General features: G+C 42.5%; 1 protein-coding gene across 2 annotated transcripts in view; it reads left to right on the forward strand.

Annotated features, from left to right (window-relative positions):
- Nucleotides 1-3,820: 3,820 nt before the first annotated feature.
- Nucleotides 3,821-21,817, forward strand: part of THSD7B (thrombospondin type 1 domain containing 7B) — a 298,626-nt gene continuing 280,629 nt past the window's right edge. Inside the window, exon 1 of one of the 2 annotated variants that reach the window (XM_030952035.1) lies at nucleotides 3,821-3,926. The gene's annotated coding sequence lies outside the window, so the exon portion shown is untranslated. The remainder of the gene's footprint in view (nucleotides 3,927-21,817) is intronic. The other variant, XM_030952034.1, reaches the window with a different exon arrangement.

Genomic DNA, 21,817 nt, shown 5'->3' on the forward strand with positions numbered 1-21,817 from the left:
GAAAAAGCTGTCATTTATTTGGTTAAATTATGAACATCCTGGTAAAGCTCACATATTCAGATTTCTTCTCCCGAGTTGTACTGGCTTTTGTGGTACAGTGTAAAAACATCTCTGTGACCACACTTACAAAGTCTTCCCTATCAGAAAAATAGAAACCTGATCTAGTCATCCAACTGATTTGTACAGTCCCTTCTATTAACTTGGGGCACATGAATAAATGCTGAGTATTGATGAAAAGAGTCCCTATTTCCTGAGTTCCACATTAATTATTATCGCAAAAAATGCACCCAAGACACTTCCCCTAAGTTTTTTTTTTAATCTTCCTCTTTTGAAAAAAATGGCCACTACAGAAAGAATAAAATTGAGGTCCAACTAGCTTCAGTAACAAATCATAGTGTGCATATTAATGATAAAGACTGAGAGAACAAATCATAGGTGCACCCTAATTTCGACAGCTCTTCATCCACATTACTCTAGTAACTACTTTTAGACAACATAAAAAGTGAATTATGAAAGTATGAAGAAAGACTTCCTAACAAATGCAGAATATATTGATAGGGACACTGTAACAGTTTGCTCACTGCCCATTAACGCTGTAGTGGGTGGCTTGTACCGTTTTGCTCTGAATCTCTGCTCCCTGAGAAACAGACAAAAACTTGGCTCCGTGTTTTTATGCAAGATTACCTCTTTGTTTTTAAGCCTGGAATGCCATGTTTTGAAACTGCTCTCTGTTCCTGCCTAAGCTGTATTCCAGATGCTGTGCAGGCAGGTTGGTTCAGGTCCCCACGGTACTGAGGACAGGAGGAGGTGGCTGCTTTGCCCATCTTGCTGAAGATGGACCTGCCTGTAGTCTGTGGCTTTCTGCCCAGCTCTGCTGGAACTGGCTGTTGCATTGCAAGCCTTGCCAAAATTTTTCACAATAACAAGCTCCAATCTACATAACACCTGGCCTGTACAAACCAGGTCATTATGAACTTGATCCAAGCTGTCATTCAAGCAGCTTTGTTATTCCCTTCTTAGCCTGGGCCAGTCATCCATAAGCAGGAGCTGGTTTAAACCTTCCAGGCCTCGCAGCACTCGGGTACCACTTTTCTTTCTTTGAGGCCCACCAAGCAGGAGAGATCCACATAACAAGAGGATCACAGGTAGCAGAAACACGAAGAAACAATGAGTGATCTGGGCTAAAACCCAACCTAACCGGTTACTCCGAGTTCCAAGCTCCTTCCTCTCTATTTTTGTGCTTTTATTTTCCTGTTGCTGCTTCTTGGTCTCATCCTTCAGCCTTTCTATTCAAATGGAACAAAAAGCAGGTTTTACTTAATGTATTTCCCGCATATTCACTCTGTATTCATTTCCTACTTATCTTTTAGGTATATACCAGTCATCCATGAACATTTTGAGGAAAGAGGAATTCCTGAGGAAGAGAACCAAAGCCAAAATGTGTGTGATGAAGGGAGCTGGCACTCAGCTGGCTGGAGAGCTGCGAGAACTCTCTTGCCCTCTTGTGCTGCCTCTTCTTTTCATTAGTGCTACTCTTGAGGCTGCAGGGAGGAGCTCAGGCTCCCATATCCAGATGCTGGATTAGCTGCATTAATGCAGGCTCTGCATTGGCAAATTAAACTAAGAACTGCAGCACTGCAGTTCCATGTAGGCTTCAACTCCAGATTAAGCAGGAGGGGCAAAATGGGGCTATTTTTAGCAGACAACACCACAAGGGCTGTGAGGAGGCAAAGAGAGGGTAGCTGCCCGTAGTCCAGAGCCAGTCAGGAGAAAGGAAGTGTCACTTGCAAAAAGTTCCTGACATTTCAAGAGGTGTCTCCCATTCTGTATCAGGCAAAAATGAGACCTTTAAATTTTTTTCAGTGGAAAAAAGACAGCAGTGAAGCTGGGGCTTGTGCAGCCCTGGTGGGTGCCCTCTGCCACTCTCTCTTGGGGGTAGGGCTCTCTGACCTGGGAAAGAGCCAAGAAAAAAAATCTTCTTAAAACCAATCCTCTTTGGCCAAGTGTTTCCACTTTGACAAATACAAATTTTCTCACAGAACTTCGTTTCCAGCTGTTTATTTTTCTTTGTGACCAGCTGTTTGCAATCTCTGGTGAACTCTCCTTCCGCAGCAAATGTCCAGGATTTTATATGAGAGCAATGGGACAGGCTGAACCTGGAGCCAGGAAGTTTGTGTTTCAATCTCTGATCAGGATTTCATATCTTATGATATGTATCATCCATCTCTCTGCCTTAATTTCTACTCCTCTGTCTCCCATCTTTGTAAGGTAGAACTCTCTGAGAGTAGAAACATTGTTTTTTTAAACAGCATCTACCACAACAAAGTTCTGGTTTCATTTTGGATTTGTAAATTATATGAACAATCCTTGCATGAAGATTTAATATTTTTGTAAACAGACAATAACCTGAGGATCATAGATGATGCAACTATGTCCATTAAAATACTATATATGTTAGTCTTGTTAAATGGAAAATGTCCAAGAGAGACTTGACTGAGTAGGCTATCCCTTGGGCTCTTTAACACACAAGGGATGTTCTGTTCTTTAACAGAAATAAGAACTGTGTGAAAAGCAGGAATAGATACTGTAGTCATTTCCTTGTGCATACACAGTCACCTCTTACTGTCTGACTTAGATATAGGCATTAATTTTTCCTGAATAACTCCTAAACTTAATGACTGTCAAAAAAAAAAAAAAAAGGTTCTGCAGAATAATGCCTATTTGAATTTTTAAATAGTGCAGATAAAGTAAACTGAGATCATTCACTTCATGTATTTAAAAAGTGATGGATTCAGTATCCTCCCTGCAATCAATAAATGTTCTCTCCTTAATCGAGGACTTCCGCCAGTTTGGGGATCTCGTGCACTAATTGCTTCCCTCCAAAATATGACTTAGATGAATTTGAAACTAAATGGGACCAGTGTTCCTTGGGCAAAGATGGTGATTCTGTGTTCAGTTGTTGGCCCTTCATTTCAGGATGGATATTGAGAGGCTGGTGTGTGTCCAGGGAAGGGAAAGGAGCTGGGAAAGGCTCTGCAGCACAGGTCTGATGGGGAGCAGCCGAGGGGGCTCAGCCTGGAGAAAAGGAGGCTCAGGGGGACCTTCTCAGTCTCTACAACTCCCACCTGGTGCAGCCGAGTGTGGGTTGGGCTCCACTCGTAGGTAACAAGTGATAAAATGAGAGAACATGGTTTTAAGCTGTGCTAGAGGAGCTTTAGGTTGGATATTTGGAGGAATTTCTTCACAGGAAGGATGGTTACGCATTGGAACGGGCTGCCCAGAGAGACGGTGGTGTCACCATGCCTGAAGGCGTTTGAGGAAAGCCTGGATGTGGCACTCAGTGCCACGGTCTGGTTAACAAGGTGGTGATGGATCACAGGTTGGACTCTATGATCTCAGAGGGCTTTTCCAGCCCAATCCCTTCAGCAATTCTGCGATTGCCTGGAGCTGTTGTGGAAGCACTGCGAGCACCCTCAGTACGGAGAGCAGCGTGAGGAGGTTGGTGACAACGCGCTGTTGGGAATTCGGCGCGGGGTAAGCATACAACTAAAATTGATCTTTGACTAGTTTCGTAGCGCTAGGGCGTGTTTAACAACACCCGTGGAACCCCCGCGCTCCGAGCCGGAGCAACTCCCCGGCTCCCCTCAGCCCTCAGCGCTGGGCCCTGTCCCGGCGCCGCCCGGCAGAGGGCGCCGCGCGCGCCGCTCCCGCGCGGGGCCGGGCGGGGGCCGGGCCGCGCCTCCTCCATCTTCGCTCCGCCCGCGGCCCCTCCGCGCCGCGGGGCCGAGCGGGGACTGCGCGCCCGTCCCGCCCCGCTCGCCCGCGGCGCCGGCTCCGCAGACCTCCCGCCGCAGCGCGCCGCGCCGGGCTCCATGCCGCGCTCCGGGATGCCAGGAGGTGCGGCCGCCCCGCTGCCGGGGGAGAGGGTGGGTCCGGGGGCTCGGCTCCGCGGGCGGGGGTGCGGGTGCGTGGATGGACGGACGGACGGACGGACCCGCCGGGTCGCGCCGCGCGGGAGAAGTTGCCGCGGTTTTGGGAGCGCTCCGGCCGGGATCTCCCGTCTCGCTGCTGGTGGCATCTCCCGCGCTGGTCCGGCTGCTCCGAGCGCCCCGGCTGTGCCGCCGCGGGAGCAGCGGGCAGGGCGCGGAGCCGGCACCCCGTGAGACCGGGGAAGTTGGGACGGGCACGGGCACCGGCAGGCTCAGTGCGGGCACCGCCGCAACTCCGCTCCGCCGAGCAGCGCGGAAAGTAGCGCGGCTGCCGCGGGCAGCGCGATCGCGGCTGGCTCTGGGCTCTCTGTGGCGCAGGTTGGCTTCCAAACCCCGACTTTTTCACCTGCCTACCCACCCCCGGTCACAGCATCGCAATGTGTTTGGGTTGTCTTTTTCCCTCCGTCGATTCTTCAATCACTGTTTTTAAAGAAGGCACGCTTATACGCTCCTTCATTAACCATTCATTACTTTGAACGTTCGTTCTTAATTTGTGCTCGTCCTTGTATTTATTTTGCGTATTATTATTTATTCAAGGTCAAACCGTATAGAGTTGGGACTTTATTTATGTGAAGATATGATGAGGACTCTGTAATGCTGTTCCTTTCCTCCTCCTCCTCTCCCTCCCACTCCTGTGCCTGCCTGAGCGTTTCTGTAGAAGGCTTTTAAAAGAATAGACGAGGGTCATAAAAAAGTACTTGCTGACCACTGCCTCCAGTTTTTTTGTATAATTGAAATATATTGTTGAATTCCTCTAATGAAAACAGAAAGTCAACTTAAAGAATTGATTGTCTGAGGATGTAATTTTTGGAGCAAGTTGTACAGGGAATGTCTGTTGGGTGTGCAGGTGAGTGGCATAATCTACCTGTTAGACCCGGGTACCACTGAAAGTACCTGTGAGAGGATGTGATGGCAGAGAGCTGCTGTTTGTGCCTTGTATCACACAGGTGCCTTGCATGGCTGCTCAACTTGCTTGGTGAAATCTTCAAACTTTAAGGAAACTGAAAGAAGTAGTGAGCTCGTTAGCTTCTGAAAAGATTCCAGTGGGATTTAGGTAATGGCATGTCGGAGGTGAGGGAGATAGCCTTAAAGTGAGGTGCTGGAGTCCAGGGATGCTTCCCAGGGAAGGCAGATAGGGCTGGGTCGGGGTGTGTGAGGTGTGCGGGCTCGGATGTTCTTGGCTGGTCCACGGGGCTGAGACCAGCTCAGAATGCACAACTTTGTGTCTTTGTGGGGGCAGGCTCGAGGTGTTAAGTGCTGAATTTCCCTGAGGATGCAAGCAGGGGGATGCTGTGCCTGCCTGTACCTTACATAGTGCCGAGCTGGTTTTAGAGCATTGTGCAAGAGCTTTTACTGCTGCGAACATCAGCAAGGAGAGCATGACCCTGCTGTGAGTTGTGACGGCTTTGCTGCTTGCTTTGGTGGGACTGGATAAAGTTTCCATTGTTAATTATTACAAAAGTTATCGAGACACTGTTCTCAGCAGTCTTTTCTGCAACACGAGGGAAGAGCAGGAGATTGTACACTCTCCTTTTTTGTCTTGGTTCTCTGAGGGGAAGCGGCGTCCAGTCGTCTTCCTACATGAAAACAGGATTGTTTTTTTAGATCACAGCATTGAAAAGCATTTTCTGAAGAATCAGAAGTAAACGTCATTCATTAGTAAACTTCATCTTCTGCTTTGCCTCAATGGTGTTTCAAAGATCCCATTTCACTCTGGTAATGGAAGACCAAAAGAGCTGTTAAGCTCCATCTGTATGCATTAGGGTAGGTGGTTGATTTGTACCCTGGGGCCATATTATCTGCTATTTCATTACTTCTGGATCAGTAATGATATTCAGGAAAATGGTATTTGTAGTGACTGCTTTCTAGGGATGCCTGCTCACTAGAAAGCCTCGCCGATAAGATCGTGCCGCGTGTTTGCTGACGTGCTGCGCTGGCGGAGGCACCCGGGCTGCTGCCTTCAGTGGCACAGAACTTCTGGGGTTTCTGAGAGAAATGGGGATTCCCATGGGTTTCCTTGCTCCTTAGTAGAATGTTGGTTTTTTTTACTGAGCCAGTATTTGGTGTCTTACATGCCCTCAGATGAGCTGAGCTCTTGTGCGTGTTTAGACACTTTCTCCTTTAGTGTTTGGGCACAGCCGCAACTACCCCAGTGGCTGGGAGCAGGGGTGAGCACATGAGGAGCCTGGGCTGGGCAGGAGAGACATGCCAGATGCTGCAGGTACCCTGTGCCAAGCTCAGATGTGAATCATAGCACAAAGGTAGCCATGGAAGAGTGGTTTTGAGCAGAGGAAAACCCAGGTGGTGGCTGTACTTGGGAAGCTTTTGCCTCCCTGTTGGTAGGTGAGCAGGGAGGCTGTGGTGGAAGATGTGCTGTGATGTGAATGGTTTCATCCAGGTGTCCAAGGCAACTAAGCTTGTCTGGCTTTGTAGGCTGTAAGCAAAGAGTGGGATAAGAAAACACCAAAAAATAAATTACCCTGAGATGACAGTGCTTCACTGACACCACAAGTACCTGTGTCTTCTTTGCTTCCCTGCACTGCTGCTGGCATCCTGGTGCCTTAACTGAAGTGGATTATGAAAGCTGAGCAACAGGGATGCTGTTTCGGATTAAAGAGGTGATGGAAATGCCCCCAGGCTGTTGTTCAGGGAGGTAGGTTTTTTGTTCCCCATTAGAGGTGTATGCTGGGCTTTAATGGGTTGTGCTCAATGCTGTGGATGGGGGAAAGCAGAGACCTGTCTGCTTGAGCCACCTGAGACAGAGCTGGTTTGGGGAACTTCTCCGGGCATTTTGTAGGTGAGGGAAACTGACCCAATGGACGGCCTCAAAGCGTCTTCAAAAACTGTGTCTGGCTTGTCAGTTTTCAGGAACTTTATTGGATTTCGGGGGGCTTGTTCCAGTATGGTGAGGCGTAAGCATTGTTTTCACAAGACAGAGCTGCTCTGTGGTTTGTTAAGGTAATAGAAAATGAAAATTTGTCTGGTTCTGGCAGCAGTTCACAGGCTCCGGTGCCGCTGGGTGCGGCTGAGGAAGGGGAGTCTTGCTGGGGCTGCCTAGGGTTGAGAGCTTGTGTGTTTTTCCTCTAAACCAGAGAAGCTGACAAGCTGTGGATAGGTTGTCATGCCTTGTTATAACTGAGTTTTATGATACAATGGCATCAGACTTCCTGGCCAAACTCTGTGCAGTTATGGTGTGTTTCTCTGTGTGTTCTGAGTCCTCCCACACTGTTGAGTTTTTGCCCACACATCGCCTCGGTTCTTTACCTGAACTTTGAGAATATTGATTTTTTTTTTTTTTTTTTACTGAGATTGCATTCCAGCTTTTCTGTTATTTGCCCCAGTATCATGTAATGGAAAGTAAGTGTGAAGGTGGGGTGTGAAAAGGGGGTGTGATTGCCAGGGGACACGAGGATGGAGCTGAGGGATGCTGAACTCTGCTGGAAGCTGGGCATCCCATCTCATCCAAAGCTGCTTCTAGGGTGCTGAAGTGGGTGCTGTGAGAGGAGAAACAGATAAAGCACCACAGGCAAAATAAGTACTGTTTATTTGAAGAAAAAAAAGAAAACCCAGGAGTTTGTGCCAGAGGATGAGAGCCGTGTGGGTCATTTAGAAGCAGGAGCTCTGCAGGGAAGGCAGGTTTCTCTGCTTGCTCTGTGAGGCTGCAGAGACCCAGCCTCTGAGTCACTGCTGACCTGTCCTACCTTCTGTGTCTAAGCACAAGTGCCCACTGTCTGCAGTCTGGTTTGGAACAAGAGAGCAAAAAAATACTGTGCTTTGGACTGGCAAGCTTATCAAGAACATGCTGGTAATGCTCTTTCTGCTTTGAATGTTATTGAGTCATCTTCAGGCATTCTTTTGTACTTCTGCTGTATTTAGTTAAAACACTTGAGTATTAAGGACATGCTGCATCATTTTTGTTGGGAATGCTTTTAGTTGTGCTTCTTTCCCATTGTGATTTTTATTTGTTAAGCTTTTGTTCTGATTGAAACAAAATCTTCTGCATTTTTTTTTTTTGGGAAAGCATCTTAGTTTTTCTTTTCAGTCCTAACAAATTCTCATATTTATGTCTGAAAGTAAGGTAGCTACTTTAAAAGGGGATTGTTTTTTTTCCTACACCACCTGCACTGACAGAACAGGCAGCTGTTTTCAGAAAGTGCATGGAATGGGTAGGGAAAGAGGTTCAAGGGCCACCAAAAAGCAAACAAAAAGCTGTGTTGGTGATGCAGGGCCAGAATGTGTGTGTGATGTATGGTGTCCATGCATGTCCCAGGCAGGTGGGGAAGGAATCCCACACAAGATGAGCTGCTCTCTGACCCCTGTGGTGGCTCCCTTGGTTGTGCAGACTCTGTTGATAGAGGCAGAATGTGCAAACACATTGACAGTGCAATGAGGTGTCTCGTTGTAACCTGAAAGGCTAGAATGAAGCAGGAGAGAGGGAAAAGGGTTTTACAGGTGAAATGAAGATTTAAAGTTAGTTAAAAACTACAATAAAGTGGAGAAATAGTCACTCTCCTGACTCAGTTGCTTAAACAGAAAATGTTTGTGCTGGAAAGGGATATTCTCTTAGGAATAGTGGGTATTTTGAAAGGTTGAAGGTAGGATAACTTAATGTGGCAAACTTTTGATCCCAGCCTTGTTAGGAGCGAGGGGGGATTCTTTATGTGTCTTGAGGTTGCCAGGAATGGACAGAAAGACACAATGTGCCATTTGGCTCTGTCAGACTGGCATAGCCTTCCAGAAGAAAGATAAATGAAACGATCTCTTCACTCATTACATATAACTGTGGCTGTTTCTGATCCATCTCCCACAATAACCTGTAATTCACATTGGCATTGTTTCAGCACGTGGTGACAGCAGTGGGGAATTCTGTCTCCTGTGTGTTCAACAGGGATTTGTGGAGAGGATAAGTTGCCACAGCAAATTGTGGGATATATAACTGTGTGAATATATATATATATATATATATATATATATGTAATTTTTTGTCCATGTATAACAGGACAGTGGTACTGAGTCTTTAGGTAGATGTTTTTATCTATTTTAACTGAATTGCTGGGTTTTCATTGCAAAATTGATGTCAGCAGATAGCAGAGAACAGAGCAGAGAGCCTGAGGGCACTGCAGTGTGGGGGAAATGACTCCTGGGCATTAACATATGCCTTTTGAAACACTTCTGAGAGCTGTAGGCTGCAAATATTTATGATTCTGTAATTGATTTCAGGTGTCTGTAGTAAACACGATATACACCTTTGGTAAATAAGGAAGCAGCAGTCTCTGTGATTGCCATTTTCTCCAGCAATGGTGCAGTTTATGGAGCATCAATTTTTAGTGTGTGGTATTTATTCAGGAAAGAAAACTTAGGTGGTGGGAGGCTTGACAGTCATGGCAAACTTTATTTTACGAAGTCATCCTAACAGAAACATGCAAGAGGATTTCTTCTTGTGCTTTTTTTTTTTTAAATCTATGTGTGTCTTGTTTTCCTATTTAAAAATTTATCTGTGTTCCGCCTTGTGAAATGTTTTGAAATAGTCAAAAAGATCACCTGTCCTGTGTAGGAATACATATTGAATTAAGTTACTGTTAATAAAACAGAGAATACATTACCTGTAATGGTTGGAAGAGCAGCCTGAGGATGTGGCACAATGAGGATGAGCACAATCCCACTGTTAATGAATGGGATTAAAACAGGCGTTTATGGGCGAGGGAGGCTCTCCACGGGGATGGAGTCTGTTTTGTGCCTGGCTTTTTGTCTCTAGGGGCTTGAAACAGAGCTCTCTTCCTGAGCCTTTCTGAAGCTCAGCACACATGATTTGTATTCTCCCAGAGAGTAATTTGTCAGGAGATGAACAGCAATATGCTCGGTGGTTGCTGCAGTAGGAAAGACAAGTCCAGTTAAAGACTTATTTCTTGGAGTAAAGTAGTTTTTAAACTTTCCATCATAAAAAAAAGTCATAAATACCCCTGCCTGGCCTAGATTTTTTCCCATATCAAGTACTTTGGTGGCAAATTCAGGTGTGCAGGAAATGAAGCAGCCCAGAGCTTCCAGCTGGGGAGGACACAGGGTTGGTCCCATTGCTCATGAGAGGTCACTGGCTCAGAAGTCAGATGGTTTGGGAACTTGGAAAATTTGTCTAGACATTGTGATGTGTTTTTAAGTAAAACTTTGATGCAAAATAGAAATTGAAACAAAGTAAGTAATAGGTTAATTCTCCCTGAAACAAAGCCATAATTTTTCTGTAATAAAACTTGGCTGACTAAATGAAAGCTTTAGTGTTGATTTCTAGCAGAGGCAAAAACAAAATAAGCATTCAGTTCCAGTTCAGTTTTTTTCTTTTGGGAAGGGAGGTGTGGGGTGTGTTGCACTTTTTTCCCTTTTTGTAATTTTTTTTTTTTCATTAACAGAGAAGCTAAATCATGTCCAGCTTTCTGAGCACTGAGGATTTCTGTCTTCTTGTTGCTTTGTTGGGGCAGAGCTGGGAATGATTCTTCTTAGTATCTGGTGTAAATTAGGTTTTATGCCCAGGCTGGATGGGGCTCTGAGCAACCTGATCAAGGGGAAGGGCTCCCTGCCCATGTCAGGGAGTTGGAGTGGGATCATCTTAAGGTCCCTTCCAACCCAAACCATTCCATGTTTCTATGATTCTATTGAAATTTGGTACTGGGACCAGGGAAAGGGGATGTGTGAGTGACAACCAAGAGAAGATGGCAGCTTGGAATGGAGCTGTGATGTGATGGGTAGGAGTTTTGGGGAGTGCCAGTCAAAACAAGAGAGGCAAGCAAGTGATCTGGTGTTCAGGAATGGATTTAGACTGTAAATGTGTTCAGAAAGCAAGTGGCTTGAAGCCTCTGATTGGCAGGGAGGGAAGAAAAGATGTGAAAAGGAGACACGATGCAACTTCAGTTTTAGTTATCTGCAGCAAAAAAAGGATGTTTTGTGCCACTTTGACTGCGAAGGAAATAGGAGCCAGAAAGGAGAGGTTTAATGAGCAACAGGATGGAGACAGACATGATGGAGGCTTGTCAGGATTTGTTTTTTCCCTTAAAATCTGTAAAACCCTATTCCCATCCTTCAAAAAGCCTCTATATATTTAGGAACATCAATGGTAATATATCATGTCAAATTCGTTTGTTATATCTGCTTCTATCATGTCTAATTTTGGCAGGAATTATAACACTAATTACATTTACTGTCAAGCTGATTGCCCCTTCCCTGTGCAGCTCTTGCTGAGCCTGTCTTGCTCTCTGTTTAAATAGGTATAACTTTTTTTTCCCTGGCTATTTGGAAGAGTCTTGGCTGTGGAATACCCTTTCTCTGGGTCTAGAGAAATATCAGCTTGTCAGTCTTCCAGATGAGCTGTAACGACTTTCTTATCAGGGAAGGTTTAAAGCAGAAAGGTATTGATGGACTAGAATTATCAGATTTCTTTTTTTTTTAAGTTTGAGAGAGGGATTGAGATGGACAGGGTTATATATATATATATATATATATATATATATATATATATATATATAAAATCTCTTTTGGATATGTGTATGAGGTGTTTGCCCCCTTGTAAAAGATTACCATATGTTAATTACTTGTTGAAAAGAGAATGCAAGATGCTTTGTGGGGCAGTTTTGAACATGACATGTCCTTGGTTTTTCAGGGCATCAAATCAGCCTCCGTGTTTGACAGCTTAAAATCCAGATTAGATGAAGACAGTGAATAGTAGACAGATTATTTTGATTCTGGGATGCTCTTTATGAATATTTCTGAAAGAAGCAACAGGGCAGCTGAGTAAGAAGCTGTGGGGAAAAAATGTGAGGTTGGAATGTTGAGTGGGGAGTGATGTTAGAAGGAATAAAGAAAATGGAACTTGGCATTGTGGCTTCACTGAAAATAATCATAGGCAATAGGCATCCTCCTGCAGAAGATGATGAGGGGACTGCAGTATGGGATGCAGAACTTCTATGGAAGCATTTTCAAAAGTGTTTTGCCAAAATACCTCTGGAAGGCAGAACCTAAACTGCAGTAGTTTGGAAGGGCAGAGTTTGGGAAGCATCTGATCCTGCAGAGGAGCACGTTTGGAAGTGAAAAATTTGGTAATTACTTTTCCAAAATGAACTCCAATTTGAGGTTAGGATTAATGCCTGTCTGCCTTTAGGAAGATACAAATAGTTACTATTTTCTGCTAAACTTGAAAAGAAAAATCCGAATAACACTACTGGGACTGAGAGTTAAAGGTCAGAAACTCTGAATAGCAGCATTAATTGCTCCCTTTAAAGGATATAAAGGATCAGAGTCTTTCAGGGCTTGCCTAAGGAGGAGTGCAATATTAATGTCAGTAAAGGATGATGCAGCAAGACTCAAAAAGGGGAGGGGGGGAGGTTTTTTCGTTTGTTACTCCAAAATAAGATGAACATACAATTTACTTGGGTGTAACTTCTGAAGTATTGCAGTGTTGCTTCAGTTGTCTGTTGTGTTTAATACTTTTTATTCCATTGAGCAGAATCAAAGTGCAAGAAATATTACCAGCAGGATTAGCTGTTGTAGTGCACACAGGATTGCCTTGGCCCATCCAGTGCAGTGAACTTATTTCCTTATTTTTTAAAGTTTAAACTCTTTGTTGAGATTGTTATCACAGCCTTTTAGAAAATGATGCCACACTTGATTTACCACCTTTGTAATCTTCAGGTTTGACCCAGTCTTTGCAAGTTGTGCTCCATTCTCTTAGGTGGTGTTTTAGTGTTACTGACTCTAATTAAGAAATATGGGGTGCCTCAGAAAAAATGAATTATTTTATGCATACTCCTGCTGTTGCTGACCTCTTATCAATAGTTCAGGCTATGTGGGAAAACTGTAAATATTGAGGGAATCAGTGATATATGATAGAATTTGTTGTTGAAATGGATTATGCATTTTTAACATGGAGATAATTTTTAAGGAGCCTGGGTTTCCACAGCTGCCTGTGAGATTCCATATAATGATAATGAGGCTGTTTCTGCTTTCCTTCTTTCTCTCATATGTTTAGAAGATTACTCGCTTTTTCATGCAAGGAAGGGTTTGGAAATCAGAACTTCTCAGTGCTGGAGAAACAAAAAAAAGCTTTGTTTTATCTATAGTTAGATTTGCAAAGGAGTCCTTGTTGTAAAAGCACTTGATGCTAAAAATGTTGTTGGGTTTTTCTTACTAATTTTCTTTGCATCCCTTTCTACATCCTTTAGGAAAAACCCTGTTTTCTCTAGGGAATGAGGAGAGTTGAGGGGAAATTATCCTAATTTTCAAACAAGAATGCTTTTAAAGTGTTTACATTTGTTTAACTTCATAGCCACGGGTGGTAGATTTTTTTATCTTCTCTGGATTTCATATATACTTCTTGATGATCTGTTGAAAAAGATTTAGATATGGCTTTTTCAGTTAAAAATAAGAGAAAGTACTTGCCTGCTGACTATTTTTTGTTTAACTTCTAGGAGCTTGCCTTCACTGGGATAGATTTTAGATTTTGTAAGCAAATCCTGTTGGACTATGCAATGATGTGTTTGGATTAAGTTTCCTTCCTATTGCACATTCTACAGGAAAATGTATTTTCTGTTAGTCTGGTAGATGGTTGTATAGGATAGATTTTGATTGCTTCTGAAACAGCAGAAGTCTCCTAGGCAATTCTATTAAATCCCAGGTAGTTCAAGGGAGGAGAGGGAAAGGCTGTGGGCTCAGGTGAAATGTGTGAGAAGCTAAGAAACTTCTGGTGCTGAGGATCTGGCATGGAATGTGGTAAGTAAAACAGAAGGTTGCATACAAAAGATGGTTAAAAAGTTGTATCCAATACTTCCAGCTCTTTCAATACACTTTTAGATTACCTCAGTGTTCTTGATTATTGCATTTTTCTCTCTGTAGTTTTGTGAGTTCTCTAAGGATGGTGTGAGCTTGCCTGTTGGATCAAATAACAATGGAGAGGGGAAACACTCAAGCCTAAACTCAACTTTAACTACTTGAAGTATTTAATTATAGTAAGTGTATTTAAAAAAAGTTCAGTTGATATTTGGCAGAGCCAAGACTTACGTGCTTAGAATGAACAGTGCAGTCCTCATCAGGCAGGTGTTCAAGATCTGGTGTTCTCCCTGTAGGCTGGATTTTTGTGCTAACAATGTTTGCACTTATGCATTGTTGAAAATACTTGCATTTTCTGTGGATTCACATCCCTGAAAACAAATGGCTGCAGGTTGAAATATTGGCAGCCTGGCAGGGTATTTAAGCTTGCACTGTAGATTACTGTTATATTTGTTTACTATCTGGGGATGCTGCTTGCAGAGCTAAAAACCCTCTGAGCTGATCATTATCAAGCTTGTAAAAGGAGTAGCAAAGGAGGAGTGTCAAATTCCGTCTGACATATGAATAAAGTTTTTTTGAAGTGAATTTATCTAAAACGTAAAAAAATAATACAGTAACTAATCCCTGACCTTTTAATTAAAAGTTCACTGGTTTTTTTTTTAGGAGTTAGTTCTGTCAAGATACTTTTGCAGTGTAATGTTCTTGGTGGCAGAGCTTTTTGTATTCTCCTCGACGGATGAATGATTAATGATCTCAACACTGCCTTCTGGATCACCTTGTAAGAGGTCTCCTTCATCAATCTGGCAAGGGGATTGTATGGCAGTTTGCACCCTAATTACAGTCCCCAGCTGGGGATGTGCTGCTTAACAGATTACTTGCAGCAGAACTGGAGTCAGTGCAGATATGGATGGCCACGGAGTTGTTTGATGCCAGGCTTCTAAAATTAGATTTCCTTCTGGAAAAAAACATCCACTTCATATAAGCAGTGCAGCAGATAAAAGTGTTTAGCTGGAATTAACTCTGTAACTTAAAGGTTTAATAATAACACTGCTTCTGTGTTTCCCTGTTTTCATTGTTTCCCTTCCCTTCTCTTGCGGTCTGATAGACCAGGGCAGTATTGCAAGCCAGAAATTTTATTACTAGTGGAAGCATTAAGGTATTCCACAGGGCAAAACAAAAGTGATTCAAAAGGTGCTTTTACAGATAATAAGTTTTAGCATTGAGCAGTTTACCCAGAAGGCAACAGATTATTTCTAGTGGTCTGTCGTTATTGTTGGCCTTTTTTTCTGGCTCATTTGTGGTGTAATGCTGCTGCTCAATTAAGATGTATTTCGGTGAGAACCATGAATGACAATGTCCACCAAGCATATTGCTAAGCATATACATCCCTGCCTACTGCTCAGGCTGACAACTCTGAGTGTGTTGCTGAGGAACAGCTCATTTAAGGACTAAGGCAAGGAGGAAAACTTGCACAGGATCCAGCCAAACACGAAAGCAAAGTGCCTGTTTGGTATTTGAAAACGGCAAGATTTTAGACTTGGGAAGGATGTTATTGCCAAATGATTTTCTAGGTATGTATCAGTGTTTTAGGAGTCAATATTGCCAAAACAGATAGCATTGTGAATATCATGACAATCTGGGAAAAAAATCTAAGTTGTTTTTTTTTTTAAATGATAGGAATTTATTTTCATGGTCTCAGGGTTTGGGCACTGGCAACTTCCCACTGGGTGACAAATATTGGAAGGATAAAGGCTGTGGAGAGGGGTACCAGTAGACTAAGGATGGAGGTGGAATATTAACTATTTATGCTTGTATCCTGAAGAATACAAGGATTGAAGAGATTGATGTTTGTGTTTAGGAGAGTAGAAACCTTCATCAGTGCAGTGGCTGCTGTGAAGGTGTGGGTGTGAATGTTTGACATCATCTAACTTGAAGGAGGAAAAAAAGTCTTTGCTGCTCAGTGAAAAATTAGATGACTGTAGCTGACCTGTTTTAATGCTGTGGAATGGCAGAGAGTCTGGGCAGTCTTCTCCCTTTCTGGGAGCTTGACTCTTGGAGCATGGGAAGGAGCTGATAAGTGTGTGGCAAGCAGGAGTTTATCACTGTGTTATCCTAGGTTTGGAAGAAAATCTCTGAAGTCTTTCCTCCTAGAGATGGTCAGTGATTGGTTATGGTGTATTTACTCTTTCTTGCCTCCCCATGAGAAGTGGAGGAGTTGACTGTAGAGTTGCTGTATTGTCTGGAAATCACATACATTTCACTTTATGGTGAAAACATTTCCAAGAGATTGTTTGGAAGGCTCTGGTTTCTGTGATCCAGGTTTGCCCTAGGTTGAGACCCAGGGCTTTCCCTGTTCTGCTTCCCTCTTGCTCCTTTGACTCCCACCACAAGTGAACAGTCCTTCAGTGCTCCATCCTCTCAGCTCAAAACTAAAGGCTGGCTCTTCAGTTTCTTTTATTGTCTTGTTAAAAAGCAGATGCAGTGTTTCCTCCCTATCAGTCTTTTAGGTGGGGAAGCAGCACGGCTTGGTGTTCTTGTGAGCTTCATCACTCTTCTGTTTGCAGAAGCAATTGGAAGGAAATGATCCAGGTCGTCGTTATTACTCATATTTTGTTTTTTTCCAGTTCTGCAGCTTCAGCTCCTTATTTGAGCTGCGTTGGCACGTCATGAAGCTCCACATTTCGGTCTGTAGTCGTGCATATTAATAGCCCAGGGCTGCACAGCCTCTCCCTGATCTTGGTTTTCCATGGTGGCTCTCTCAGGTTTTGTTCCAGGACAAATACATTGTAGGTACTCAAGAGGAAAACATTTTCTCCTAAATTATTTTAGCAAATGGAAACCCTTTTTTACTCTGGCTGAAGACTTTGTCTTGGCTGTAAGCCTGAGAGATTTAAACATTTGCAGTTCCTTTTATTGTTCAAACCTGTGCAGCATATTTTAAGTGAGCGAGCAGTCTGTCAAGTTACTAGAAATCATTACTTTGCCAGAGAGTTATTGAATGGATGTGAAATCAGGTGTTTGTGAGATTTTTTTACCTTCTGGACTGAATATTTTTGATGTTTGGGAACTTTTATCTGCAGTCAGCCATTGTGCTTTGGAGAGGAGAAGGCTTAATTCAGATTATCTGAGCAATCAGGGAGCAGAGATGCGGGTCTGTGATTCATAATTGAAATTTAGCCTTTAGATTAACTTCATTAGTATGCTGTTGAACAAGGACAGGGTGTTAATAAATGAAAAAATCCTTCTGGGTTTAACCACCAAGAGCTGCAACAGGTCTTTGCAGTTCATGAAGAATTTTTATTTTTGCTGTGACAGCATTATTTTTGATTTGCCCATGCTCTTTTTGTCTTTATTCCTCAAAATTTTGCAGAGATAAATAGAGGAAAGTTTTATCTGATGTGAGATTAAACCCAAAATTGTTCTAGTAAAGCCATGTTCATAAGCCCCTCTGAGATCAAGAAAAGGAACATTAAAAAATAGACTTCAGTTTCCTTTCTAACTGATGATTTAAAGTAATGAGTGAAACCTGGCTTATGTTCTTCAAAGACATGAAACTTTGTGAGGAACTAGAAACTACAGAATCTCCAGTCATTATCTTATAAATGTTTATAAAATGTTTATTCTACTGAGATGACAAATACTGATTTCTGATTACTTTGTAAATTCTTGATCCTGAATTTAATTAAAGGCCTTTTCTAACCTAATTGGTTCTGTGTATATCTCACAGTAGTCCATGGGCCATCAGCATAGAAAGAAGTATTCAGTCTTCTCCAAGTAGAATTTTCTTGCATGAAATGAAGGTTAATGTAGTTGAGTTTTAAATGACTATGCTGTAATGGAGGAAATTATAATTGGCTTTATTTGTAAGAGGGTTTTTGCATTTCTATGCAATGTTTTTTATGCTTTTCATGGTTTTATGAAAGATTTTGATAGATTCTCATTCATCGGTTGTAGAGCAGTACTAAGAAAGTAGGTTCACAAAAAAAAAAAAAAAAAAAAAAGCAACCAGTTACCAGAATGGAAAAGAAGATATTAAGGATTTTTGGTTCCTTCCCATCTTCACAGTTGCTCTTGATCTGCCTAAAACCTGTAGCAGAATATTTTGAGTTGTCTGTACATTCTCTCTTCAGCGGAGAGTCGTGCACTTGATGTAATCCTCTGTGCTTTGAGGTGCTGAGGCATCTGCTTCTGCAGGCAAGGATTATGGATGTAGCTTTTCTTCCTGCATTCAGCCTTGAGGGAAACACAGATTGCTGAACAACAGAGCAGATTGGTGTCTGCTGCTTGAAAGGCTGGGAGCTGAGTTTGAACTCCTGCATGGAGCCTGTGTGGGCCTACAGGGGTTTGTGAAGCTTTGGGAATTGCTGCAGCTGAGAGTCTGGGATAAGGGCAGTTTGGAAAAGAGAAGTGAAGAGAAGAGCAGAAAGTCTGTGTTATAATGAGTGATGTGTAGCGTCCTTCAGTATTTCCTTCAGTACTAGGAAAAGCACAGATTCTGATCTGACATACAGCAATGGGCTATGTTGCATTTTTCCACAGGGTTTGGCATGGAGGAACACATGCTTAAAAAGCTCTAGAAAGTTGTGACTGAGTAAACATAGCTTGTGTGGGGCAGCTTAAGATAGATGGAGTCTAATATCTTCCATTGTTTATCCCTGTGGAAGATGAGTCCTAGCCAGCAGACATAGCTCACATCCCAAAATGTCTTAATTCTCACAAAAAGCTGTTGGGAAACCTTGACTTGAGATACACTGTTGGACTGCAGTGGGATAAAATTGCACTATCAGTGGTTTCTAGCTTTCTACAACCACTCTGTAGGAGAAGTGAAATGATCCAGGCCCAAAAATATGAATTAAAAATAATTTTAGACATCCTATTTTTTTTTTAATATTTGCTGTGTCTTTGAGCAGTGCCCAGAGTATAACATATTGTGTTTCAGTTTTGAGTAGAGAAGCCTAATCTGTAAGAATTCACGTTTTTCTAAGAGAAAATGATACAGAGGGAAAAAAGAAAGAAAAGGGAGTAAATTGGAGAACTACAGACTTTAGATAACATTTAGCTATAGTCCAATAGTACGAAGCTTGAATGATGAACTACCTGCTTGAAGACCAAAAGATAAACTCGATCTCCCCATAATCATTAACATTACACCTTATAGATGCTGTGAGAGCAAGCAGTGAAGATACTTAAATAAGGGATGATGATGGCTTTGATTCACTTAGTGAAGTGGGGTTTCCAATAGGAAAATAGTGTGAGAGAAATACATGACATGTCTAAAGAGATTGGGAAAAAAAAAAGTTTGCTTTTCAGGGCACCACTGTTGATGTTTCATTTTGACAAGATGCTGTAAATAAATTCCCTGGAGATGCTCAAGAGTCAAATATGTTTTTCAGTATTTTGTTTTCTACAACTGAGAGCATTTCTGGTTACCAACAATTTTTTATTCATCCTGATCCTTAAGTTGGGTGGAATCTCCTAACCTTGGCAGCACCAGCAGGGGAGTATGTTTAGCCTTTGCACACTCTGGGAAAACTTGGGTCTGAGCAAGGGCACCCACTGCCAGGTCTTGGCTGTCCTCACTCGATAGACTTGCCATGCTGGAAGAGAAATACATGAACTAGAGATCATGCTTAGTTCAAAAGGCAAAATGCAAACAGTCATTTATGTACAAGATCTGAAATAGTAAAATCCTGGGTGGAGAAATGAGAGAAAATCTTCACTTCCTCGTACATTTGCAAAGGTTAAAATGGAAAGGTTTGTCAGTGTGATGTGTTGGAGCCTGTCTTGATGTGATGGGGGTCAAGTGTTCCTCTTGCATTCTTGATGCTTCCTGTAGTGTTAACTGGAGAATATTCATGAGTATGCTGGTGTTTATAGCCAGTCTGATGAAAGATGCAGACAAATTTAACCTTTTAACTATAATTGAGTTTATTTTTCTTACTCAGGGGTTAGTGTGACCAGTGAACTAAAATAGATGGTGCTTTTTCTTTTTATTTATGCAGGGGAGAGGGCTTGAGGAAATGGTCTTAAGCTGAGATGGGGGAAATTCAAATTAGGTATAAGAACAAAGTGTTTCCACTGTTAGGGTGGCCAGGCATTGGAAGAGGCTGCCCAGGGAGGTGGTGGAGTGGCCATCTGTGGAGGCGTTCAAGTGGAGCTGGATGTTGAGGTTTAGTGGTTTAGGGGTACAGTGGCAGTGCTGGGCTGATGGTTGGACTGGATGATCTTAAAGGGCTTTTCCAACCTTGGAACCTTCCAATTCTAGGATCCTTTGCAGATCCAAGTGTGTATAATTTTCTATATTTAAGTGATTATTTAATTACTCCTTGCCTCAAAGAAGGATGAAACCCAACCCTTCTCCTACATCTCTTTGGTGACTTGACTGTCTCTGTATAAGGGGTCTCCTCTACTGAATCTTGTACCTTGCTGTGTAGAAACTGTGATTCCAAACACAAATACTTAAAATACTCATTGCTAATTACTGGTCCTTGATTGAGACCATGTCACAATGACAAGTACCTGATGTAGTGTGACTGACCCAGTCCATAAAACCTCTAAGAAGCCATAACACATGGATATCCTTATTCTAATGAAAAATTATGGTAATAAAGTTTAGTTTCTGTAAGACAAATGTGTATGAAATATAACCACAAGTGGAGACCTTTCAGTGAACTGACAGCTTTTCAGCTCTCTCCTCCTTTTCTGTGCCATTTTTTCCACTCATCACTTTTTTTCATGGATGCTTCCAAAAGATGAAATGCAAAATGGGAAAATGTTGAAACCCACTGAAGTCAGTATGTTTCTTGTTGACCTAAATGGGAATGTAAAAGCTAGAGGTCCTGTCCTTAACTTTAAATAAATTTCCCCCTGTATGGAAGCACTGTCTGGAAATAGACTATCAACATGCCTTGAAAGAATTTAAACAAAAATGAAAAAGCAAGAGTAGAGTTTGCTTCCAGCTCTTAGTATAATTACTTTGATATTCCAGATCTTCATATCATCCTTTTCTTAAGCAATTCACAGAATCACAGCCTGAGTTTTCCAAACATCTGCTCGTTTGTGGAAGGTATCCTGGTAGGCTGTTTCTATTGAAACAGAGCTTAATCTCTGGCTTCACTGATCCTCTCTTTTAGTCAGAGCTGTCACTTACTTCAGGTCAGTTCAGGCACACTATAAATCAGGACCTTCTCACTAGTCAATCAGTGATTGATTTAGTTTTGCAGCACTCCAAGGCAGTCGTTTCTGGTTTAAAACTGAGTTAATGTGGCCTAACATTAATGTGGGGCTGGGCACATGGCTGGGAGCTTGTGGGTTCTGTAGCCAGGACTGCTTTGTTGCTGATTCACAGTGTGGGCATAGGCAAATTTTATGATTAAATGTAGAAATACTTGCTGTGCTTCAGTCTTTGTCTTTTTCCTCCCTCTGGGTTGAGTTCTTTAAGGCCCTGGAGTTGGAGTGTTCAGAGTTGTGTGGCCTCCCTATTACCTGGAAGTACGTGGAGATGGAAGACTCTTTACTGTGGTTTGTGCCTCAGATGGAGACATTTGTGCTAATGGAGCTTTAAAAACCAAGAAGCTATGTTTGCAAAGGCCTTTAACACTATTGCAGAATAATTGAAAGTAAGACTAAATGGAATTTTTATTTTCATTTGAAGGTGTGGAAAGTCTTCATCCCATTCTGTGCCCTGTCTACACCACCATCCAAATACTCAAAACCCTCAAATGCTTTGCAGTCCTGAATAGTGGATAGCAAGTCCATCATAATGGGACTGAACTCTGCATGATAATATTAAAAGTACTTGGGAGGGACCACATCCTCTGATGTGCAGTTTTGATTTCTGTGCCTCAAACTGGATAAAGACTTACTGTCAAATCTTGGTATTCCTATGGAGGCAAGAGCTGTGTGTGATACTTGTGCCTCTCTGGGTTTCAAAGTTATCTCATGTGTATGTTCTGTAACCTTTCCATAATCTCAGAAAATGGGAAAGCACTGCTGGTGTGAAGATGCTAAAGATTTCAGTT

The sequence above is a fragment of the Camarhynchus parvulus genome, chromosome 7 (assembly GCF_901933205.1).
Source record: "Camarhynchus parvulus chromosome 7, STF_HiC, whole genome shotgun sequence".
Taxonomy (NCBI): domain Eukaryota; kingdom Metazoa; phylum Chordata; class Aves; order Passeriformes; family Thraupidae; genus Camarhynchus; species Camarhynchus parvulus.